This window comes from Macaca thibetana, chromosome 3 (genome assembly GCF_024542745.1).
Source record: "Macaca thibetana thibetana isolate TM-01 chromosome 3, ASM2454274v1, whole genome shotgun sequence".
Taxonomy (NCBI): Eukaryota; Metazoa; Chordata; class Mammalia; order Primates; family Cercopithecidae; genus Macaca; species Macaca thibetana.
This window is the reverse complement of record NC_065580.1, coordinates 181,126,145-181,136,637: the sequence shown is the minus strand read 5'-3', so window position 1 is coordinate 181,136,637 and position 10,493 is coordinate 181,126,145. Positions and strand designations below refer to the sequence as shown.

At 34.6% G+C, this 10,493-nt stretch overlaps 1 pseudogene; it reads right to left on the bottom strand.

Moving 5' to 3' along the window:
• Positions 1–8,948: 8,948 nt before the first annotated feature.
• On the bottom strand, positions 8,949–9,788 carry LOC126950976 (voltage-dependent anion-selective channel protein 2-like; annotated as a pseudogene).
• Positions 9,789–10,493: the final 705 nt, after the last annotated feature.

Below are 10,493 nucleotides of genomic sequence, written 5' to 3'. Positions count from 1 at the left end.
GCAGTAATATTTTGTAGTTTGTGATTTTAAAAAATCAATGTACAATCTTAGAGTTCTCAGGTTTTATTTGTAAAGTAATAGTGTTGTGGAACTAGCAAATTATCATTAAGTTTCTGTGACACATTAACTCTTTCAGCATAAGAACATGTAAATATTCACCTTGTAGAAATGGTGATGACAGGTCCTGGTTTATTTGGGGCAGTCTCAGTTTATATCTTTTGTTTCATTACAATTCTTTATAGTGTATCTTTTCATTCACATATTACGCTGAATTAGATGATATCTTGTATCATGTGTCTATCAGGCTAGAAGGATCAGTGACAGTTTGGAAAACACGTATCTGGTGCAACTAAATTTCTTTTTTGTTTTTCAGTTCTGTGGAACATAATATGGCATGAAAATATCATTATATGAGGATGTTAGCTACCACATCCCCATGTAATGGGATCGGCCCACAAAATATTTTTGAATCCATAACTTAGTGAAAGCGTTGTGATGAGTACATCTAAAATAAACATTTCTAGGTTTCTGTGGATGGACTCAGGAACCTAATCATCATGTATGTAAAACATTAAATCAAATGAAAAGTGCAGTCTGGTTTTCAATAATTAACTTGCCAAAGAGCTTTAGGACATAACTGTGTTTGTCATTTCAGCATAAGCAGTGGTTTCCAAATGCAGCTTTCAGTTGTATTAATTGTGTTGGTATTTTATTTTTTATTATGGAGGATTTTGAAAAATACCAAAATTACATAATAGTATATCAAACTACTCTGCAGCTATTAACCAGTCCAAATAGACATTAACCAATTGTGATTTCTGTCCTATCCATTTTCTTCCTATGTTATTTTGAAGTAAATCCAGACATCATATCATATTATTTTTACATATTTTAGCATTTGTCCCCAACAAGATGGACACTTTGGTAGACATAGTTTTATGTAGTTTCTATATAATAGCATATGTTGAACAAATATTTGTCAAAACAAATTTGGGTTGAAGTTTAACATGTCAGCATTTACCCACATTAAATAGATATTATCTCTTGGACTAACAGCTTCCCGATATCACCTTTATCAGAACAAATTACCTTTAAATATTCCAAACGTAAACTCTAAATTTCCCTTTAGACAATTTAGAAGTGTTTTATACGCTCCAATCCAGAGATCAAGGAGCTCTGAAATGGATTCTGCAGCTGTCTCCCTTTGAAATTCTTTGCTCTGACACTTCAGATAATAGTACAGCTTAGCTTTCCTGGGAAGCAAATAGCCTGCTCTTCCAAGAGGTGAATACTTTAGATTGACAGGTTAACTTCAAGAATGTAATTCTAATAAATGGAATTTATGGGGCGAATGTTAAAAACACTAAAAAATACCTTTTATTGGCCTGTTTATTGAGACTAGGAACATCATGTTACAAACAAATTCTGCTTTCTTTGTGCTAAAACATTCCTATGTCATCTTTTAATAAACTTAACTGGATTTATAAGAAAGGAAAATTATTCCCTTTGTTTTATACTTCAGAAAATAATTAAAACACATTTCTGATTTGTATGAAAAGAGAAAGCCAAACAAAATTTTTAAAATTTATCAAATATAAAATTGAAAGAAAAAAGAGAGGAAACCTTGGTACAGGTTATATTTGTAGTAAAATTAGAGAAATTTGGAAGGTTGCAACATATTGTTTATGTATTGTACCAATTTCCTGGAACTTACTATCTATATACATATAGATTTTTTATTTGTATGTAAATGATGTAAAATGATTAAGATGGTAGAGCTAATATGGTTTATTGAAGAAGGAGGACATTAGAGTTAGAGCTTATCTTAATTGAATCACTGGTCTTTTTTTGGCTCCTTATATCAATGGATATAGATGGCATTAACTTAATTTAGGCATGTGATTTAGATTACAGTGCAGGAGTAAGAAACATATTTAAGGGAATAGCTCTGTTTTCACCACTTAGCAACCATATAACCAAGGTTAAACCTTGCTTCTCTTATTATGTAATGATAGTAATTTAACCTATAAAGGGACTGCAAGGATTAACTAGAACTGTCTTGGTAAATATTTTTAAAATCAACTCTATTTTCATGTTTATGCATAATAAAAATACTCAAATTTTAAGTGTACAATTTGCATCCTTGACAAATACATATAGTCATGTAGCCAACATCATAATCATGATGGAAAACATTTCAATCACCCAGAAAGTTCCCTTGAGCCCCTTTGTGGTCAATCGGCTCCACCCACCCTCAGCTTCTGCAACTACTGATTTGCATTCTGTCATTACAGTTTTGCATTTTCTGGAATTTCAGGTAAATGGAATAACACAGTGTACAGACTTTTGTGTCTGGCTTTTTCTACTTAGCGTAATGCTTTTGAGATTTACTCAGATCCTTGAGGGTATCAGTAGCTCATCTGATTTACTGCTGAGCAGTCTCCTGTATTAACTGCATATATGACAAGTGGGTGGACATTGAGATGGCTTCCAGTTTGGGACTGTTATGAATAACGGTCTGTGAACATTACAGCATAAGGCTTTTGTGGATAAAGCTCTTACTTATCATAGCTACTTGGGTTGCGTGTTAAGTTCATGCTAAACTTTTTAAGTAACTTACAAGGTGTTTTTTCTTTAAATTGGCTTCCATTTGCAATTCCCTCAACCACATACCACTTGCTTCACACCTCACCAACCACTGGTATCGGTCATTAAAAAAAATTATCCCTTCTAAAATGCGTATGTAGTGGTATCTCATTGTAGCTTTAATTTGCATTTGTTTGGTTTTCAAATCAGGTAATTTGGACTGATAAAGTAGGTTGAGAAGTATTTTATTTTCTACTTTTTGGAAGCATGTGTGCAAAATAGATATTATTTTTCCTTAAATCTTTGCTAGAATTCACCAGTGTCGTCTAGGCTAATTCTTTCTAGACTAATACTTTCAGCATGTTTCCTCATGCTTATTGTCCATTCGAGTATCTTCTTCAGGATGCCCATTTTTACTGCATCTTTTTTCTTTCTGTTGGGTTTTAAGAATTCTTTAAATATATGTGATTTAAATCCTTTGTCATATATATGTCTGTGGCTGTTGTTCCTGGTCTGTGGCATGACTTTTTATTACCTTAACAGTGTTTTTTGAAAAAGGAAAACCTTTAATATTGATGACGTCCTGTTTAACAATTGATATTTCATAATTTGCACTTTTTGTGCCCTGTCCAAGGATTTTTTGCCTAAGCCAACATCACCAAGACTTTCTCTTATATTTCCTTCAACATGTTGTGTAATCTATTATGTTTAGTTCTATGAACCATTTCAGGTTAATTTATGTATACGATGTGAAGTCGGGGTCAATGTTCATTGTATTTGTGCATAAATACTCATTAGACTATTCTTTGTTGAAATGACTATGTGTCCTTTGTTGCATAACCTAGACATGTTTTTCAAAAAAATGAATTGATGGGAAGCCGAGGCAGGAAGATCATTTGAGGTCAGGAGTTCAAGACCAGCCTGGCCAATATGGTGAAACTCCATCTCTACTAAAAATACAAAAATTAGCCAGACCTGGTGGTACATGCCTGTAATCCCAGCTACTCAGAACGCTGAGGCACGAGAATTGCTTGAGCCAACCCAGGAGGAAGAGGCTGCAGTGAGCCGAGATGGTGCCTCTGTACTCTAGCCTGGGTGACAGAGCGAGACTCTGTCTCAAAAAATAAAAAAATCAAATCAAATAAAAATAAATACATAAATGGATAATATCTGTGAACTACCTATTCTGTTGTATTGATCTTATGTCAATTGTTACACCACATTGCTTTGATAATTCTAGCTTTATAATACATCTTAGAATGAAGTGGTGTAAATTTTCCAACACTGTTCTTTTAAGAGATTAAGCCTATTTTGGATCTATGCCTTGCCATTTAATTTTAGAATCACCTTGTTAATTTCTGCATAAACGCTTGCTGAACTTTTCATTGGGATTTCATAAGCCATAGATATATATGGAGAAAATTAAAACCTTTTCTAGTGTTGTATCTTGTAATTCATGGACATGATATCCCTCTCACACTTTTTGTTTGTTTGTTTGTTTTTTGTTTTTTTTTTCACTATTTAATAGTTTATTTGAAGTTACGATCATTGTCACAACAATTTTTCACATTAAACACACATCACAAAACTAAGTAAATAATGACCTAGATTAAATTGCTTATCTCAAGTTAACCACTTACTCTGGAGTACTTTATATAGCTATAATAATGGCGGCTCATGCTTGTAATCCCAGCACTTTGGGAGGTCTAGGCGGGTGGATCACCTGAGGTCGGGAGTTCGAAACCAGCCTGACTAACATGGAGAAACCCTCTACTAAAAATACAAAATTAGCCGGGTGTGGTGGCGCATGCCTGTAATCCCAGCTACTCGGGAGGCTGAGGCAGGCGAATCACTTGAACCCAGGAGGCAGAGTTTGTAGTGAGCTGAGATCGCGCCACTGCACTCCAGACTGGGCAACAAGGATAAAACTTCATCTCAAAAAAAAAAAAAAAAAAAAAAAAAACATTCTTCAAAATCATCATGACTTTTTTTTTTTTTTTTTTTAGCTGTCCCTTAATTCTGCCAAGCAATACTTTGGAGATTTTAATATGCAGGTCTAGCATGAAGCTTAGTAAGTATACTATCCCTATGGGCTTCATGTTTGTTCATTCTATTTTAAAAGACATTTTAATTTAAAATTTAGTTGAGCCTTACTACTATATAGAAACATAACTGATTTTTGTGTTTTCATGTTGGATTCTTTGGCTTTACTACGCTCAGTTCCAGTAACACTTTTTATGGGTGTCTTTGCATTTTCAACATAAATGATCATCTCACCTGTAAATAATGTCAGTTTCATTTTTTCCTTTCCAACATGTATGACATTTTATTTATTTATCTTACTTTTAATCATATTATTTTTGCCCTATTGCACGAATTGGGACTCCCAATATAATTTTGAAAAAAAACCTGGTAAGAACAAATCTCTTCACATTGCCCCTGATCTTAGAGGAAATCATTCAGTCTTTCACAAAAGTGATGTTAGCCAGTTTTGGTGGATGTTTTTATCAGGTTGAAGAAGTTTCTTTCCATTCATAGTTTGCAGGTAAATTTTATTATTATCGAATTGTGAATTTATCAAATGCTTTATTCTTTATCTGTTGAGATGAGCTTATGTTTTTCCTATTTTGTATAATAATATGGTGGATTATATTGATTACTGGATATTAAATCAAACTTCATAGGGCTGAGATAATGTGCTTTTTTTTTTCTTTTTTTGCATTTTTGGATATTGTTTACCAAAATTTTGTTTGGGATTTTTACAACTATGTTTAGGTGACTTATAAGTCCATTTCATGTAAATATGTATGCATGTATTTATGTGTTTATTCATTTATTCAAATATTGCCTTTGGTTGGTTTTCAAATCAGGTAATTTGGACTGATAAAGTAAGTTGAGAAGTATTTTATTTTTATTTTTTGGAACCATGTGTGCAAAATTGATATTATTTTTCTTTAAATGTTTACAATTCACCAGTGTCATCTAGGCATGGAGCTTTCTTTGTAAGAAGAATATCAACTATAAATTCAATTTGTTTAGTAGTTGTAAGGCTATCTATCCAGTTATCTGTGACTTGTTGAGGAATCCTTTGTCAGTGTATGTATTTCAAGGAGTTAGCCCATTACATCCAAGATTTCGATAAGCCTATAGTTTGCTCATAATATTACCTTTAATCATTTTGATGTCTGTAAAATCTGTATTTACGTCCATTTGTTCATTATTGATGTTGGTTATTTATGTGTTTTCTTTTATTTTCTGATTAATCCAATTAATGCTTTAGCATTTTTTTCCTCTGTTCAAGAAACCAAATTTTAGTTTCATTGCTTTACTTTTTTTTTCTCTTTTTCTTGATTTTTTCACTCAACTTTATTATATTCTTCCTTCTAATTATGTCAGGTTTAATTTTTCTATTTTTGTTTCTTACAGTGAAATCTTAGCTCACTGATTTTAGATCTTTATTAATGCTATATAGTTCCTTTAAAGCACTGCTTTAGCTGCATCCTACAAATTTCATACAGCATGTTTTCATTTAGCTTACATTTTATCTAATTTATTCTTACCTATGGTTTATTTATAGATGTGTTGTTTAATTTTCAGACCTGATGATTTTCCAAATATTATTGATTTTTAGATTAATTCTTTAGTGACCACAGAACTTCACATGGTTTCAATTTTCTTAAATTTATTGAGATTGGTCAATCTTTTTCTTCAGGCATTTTATACCCTTGCTAATTTTCCGCCTTCTCTTTCTATCAATTACTGAGGGAGAAGTGTTCATATCTTCAATTATGATTTTGGATATGTGTAGTTCTTTTTCAATTTCTATCAATTTTAAACCTCTGGTATTAGTGTACCCACATTAAGGTTTTTTATGTATACTGATGAATTGATCCCCTCAAAATTATGAATATCATTCTCTTTAAAAAAGTATTTAATCAACCAAGATTGTAAATATTCAAAGTGTACAACACAATGATTACATATGTATACATGATATAGTGATTACCACAATGAAATTAGTTAACACATCTATTACCATCCAAGCCGTATATTAGATTTGTTCATCTTCTAACTTAAAGTTTGTACCCCTTGTGTTACATTTCTTGTTATAAACTCTACTTTGTCTTATATAAATATGAGCACTCTAGCTTCTTTTTAAAAATGTTTGCTTTGTGTATTTATTTTAATCCTTTTGCTTTTAACCTATATGTCTTTATATTTAAAATAGATTTTTTCTAGATAATGTCTTAGGTATTGCTTTTTGATTCAATCTGACAAGCTCTGCTTTTTCATTGTTTTTAATTGAGATGTTCAGACAATTTAAATGTATCATTATTTTCAGTATAGTTGTGTTTGCATTCATGATATTGCAGTTTTTTTCTACTTGTCTCACCCATTCCTGTTCCTTTTTTTCTTTTTCCCTTCTTTATTTTTGATTAAGATTTTAAAATTTATTTTATTTTTACCATTAGTTTTACTTTTGTGTTTTTTATTGGATACTCTAGGGTTTATACTATACATCTTTACCTTGCAATTATACTTTTCCTAATAATATTATACCAGTTCATGTGTACAGTAAGACCCTTATAACAATATACTTCTATTTTCAAACTTTCCATCATTTCTACTATTCGTGGTGAAAATTTTATTTCTCTGTATACTACAAACACCACAATATATTTTTAAAGCACACAATTAATTTTATAGATTAAAAATGCTTACATTTACCCACTTTACTTCCATTTCTAGTGCTCTTCCTTCATTTGTACAGATACAGATTTTTGTCTGATTTTATTTTCCTTCTGTCTAAAGGATGTACTTTGACATTTCTTGTAGTGCAGCTCTGTTGAGGGTTAATTCTCTCAGTGGTTGCTTTTTCTGGGGAAAAAAAGTGTTAATTTCCCCTCAGTTTTGAAAAAATTTCACTAGGTAAAACTTGTAGGTTGGCAGTTTCTTTTTCTCATTCAGTATTTTAAATGTTTTTCTTTATTGTGTTAGTTTTAAGTACTTTCTGAGGAGTCTGCCGTAATTCTTATCTTCAGTCTTCAGTATGCAATGTGTCTTTTTTTCTTCTGACTGCTTTTAAGATGTTAACTTTAGCAGTAATTTTCAGCAATTTAATTTTGCCATGTCTCAATGTACTTTTCTTCAGTTTCATTCTGCTTGGGACTTGTTGAACTGCTGGGATCTGTAGTTTGATAATTTCTTAGCCTTTATTTCTTCAAAAATCTGTTTTTTGTTCCTTCTAACTCTCCTCCTTTTGGTACTCCAATTATATGTAAGTTAGACTATACAGTATTGTCTTATAGGCCACGTATTTTCTGTTCACTTTAGTTCCCAGACTTTTTCCTCTGTGCTTGCTTTATGTTGAATAATTCCTATATAATGTCTTCAATTTCATTGACCTTCTTTGTCTGCAATGTGTAATCAGCTATTAATCTTATCCCTAATCTTGGCTTACTGCAACCACTGCTTCCCAGATTCAAGTGACTCTTTTGCCTCAGCCTCTTGAGTAGTTTGGATTACAAGTCCACACCACCTGTAATATCTGGCTAATTTTTGCAGTTTTGGTAGAGACTGGTTGGCTCTACTAAAGTCAGGCTATCTCCAACTCCTGGCCTCAGATGATCCACCCATGTTGGTCTCCCAAAGTGATGAGATTACAGGCATGAGCCATTGCGCTTGGCCTAAATGTTTATTTATTTATTTATTTATTTATTTGAGACAGAGTTTCACTCTGTCACCTAGGCTGGAGTGCAGTGGTGCAATCTCAGCTCACTGCAACCTCCACCTCCCTGGTTCAAGCAATTCTTGTGCCTCAGCCTCCCAATTAGCTGGGACTACAGGCACATGCCACCATGCCTGGCTAATTTTTGTAATTTTTAGTAGAGACAGGGTTTTGCTTTGTTGGCCAGCTGGTCTTGAACTCCTGGCCCCAAGAGATCTGCCCGCCTTGGCCTCCCACAGTGCTGGGATTACATGCATGAGTCACCGCACCAGGCCTACATATCTTTAAATAATGTATATGTGACTGCACAATTGCAGCATTGGTATCTAGATAGATAATCAATTCATCTATAAACCAGTGATCAAGTAACTGTCTAAATATTTAAAACACAGCTCTTGTTTAGATCTTTCTTAGTTGTGATGACCTTTTTCTGTTGGGTGGTGGGGAGCCCTGCTGGTCACTTTGAAAATCTACTAAGGTCGAATCTTCTGATATCCTGAAGGTTTCTTTCAGCTGGATTAAGCTCCTACCTCCAGGCAAGCCCAAGTTTGTGGCCTCCCATATTAATGCTCTTCCTATCTCCCAGAGTCGACCGTATTTGTTCAGCTCAGTGTCTGAGAGCAGCTCACTCCAATTAACTAGAGTTGTTGACTTTTGCAGAAATGGAAGCAGTGGGATCCAACCGATACTTAGCTGCAATACGAAAGTGAGTTCACTTGGTACCTGATGTCCAAGTAAGATGCACTGAAGTGTCAAGATTTTCACATTCTTTCTGATAAATTGATTCTCCAAATTCTGTCCCATCACTGACATTCGTGTGTAGTTGGAAGTCTCCAGTCCTATAAAGCCCACTGAGAAGTTATTCCTTGTCAGCTTTGACACTGTCAAAGGTCATCTGGTACCCAGCAAGCCAGCCTCATCACCAAAGACAGCCAAACCATGGATTTCAAGTCCTGAAAAATGAAAGTCAACATCACAACCAAAGTGTATACATTCTCGTTGTAACAGGAGGACTTGATCTTATCACTTATCTCTCCTGTGTTTGGTAAGAAGATAGTATCTAATGTCAGTTTCAACCTTGAGACACCTGGTCTTTAACTGTGATTTCTGTTCCCAGAGTGTTCTACTTTTCTGTGAAAGTCAGATCATATCACACCATTTATATTTGGCCTCCAACATCCCAGTAATTTTACCAGTGTCTGTATTAGATGAAGCAGATGTTGAGAATTCCATGCCACTGCATGACTTTTTTTTTTCACATCCAGTTTCACCAACCCTGAGCCAACTCCTTTGTGGAAAGTATCTCTGACAGCTATGCCAAAGTCAGCATACGATGGAGGAATACAATGGCCACACTCAGGTCTGTCTGTAGGTCACCATGGTGAAGTCTTGGGAAGAGATAATCTGGTGGTCTCCGAATGGGGGTGCTCCCACTGCTGTGCTCACAGCTGAGGCCACTGGGTTTGCCTGCCATGGGGTCACAGCTGCCTCAGCTGGAGGACAAAGTGGAGGCACCATTCCACTTGCAGTCTGAATGTTTTTAAAATGTAAAAATATTTTTGAGCTGTATTAGTGCTTTCCTTAGAAACAGAATCAATATGATAGATAGCAGTAAGATAGATAGATAGATAGATAGATAGATAGATAGATAGATAGATAGATAGAAGACAAAATGAGCCAGCCGCAGTGGCTCACACCTGTAATCCCAGCACTTTGGGAGGCCGAGGTAGGAGGATCATGAGGTCAGGAGTTAGAGACCAGCCTGACCAATATGGTGAAACTGAATCTCTACTAAAAATTAGGCGGGCATGGTGGTGCATGCCTGTAATCCCAGCTACTCGTGAGGCTGAAGGAGGAGAATCGCTTGAACCTGGGAGGCAGAGGTTGCAGTGAGCTGAGATCATGCCATTGCACTCTAGCCTGGTGACAGAGTGAAACTCCTGTCTCAAAAAAAAAAAAAAAAAAAGATAAAATGAAATGCATTATGGAAATTGGCTCACACAGTTATGGAGGCGAAGTCCCATGATGTTTCACCTGCAACCTGGAGAACTAGGAAAGTCATTGTTGTAATTCAGCTTGAGTTGGAGGGACTGATTATGTAAATCTTAGTCCACGGCCAAATGACTGAGAACCAGGGGCCTCCTTGGTATAAATTCCATGCCCAAAGGCCTGAGAATCA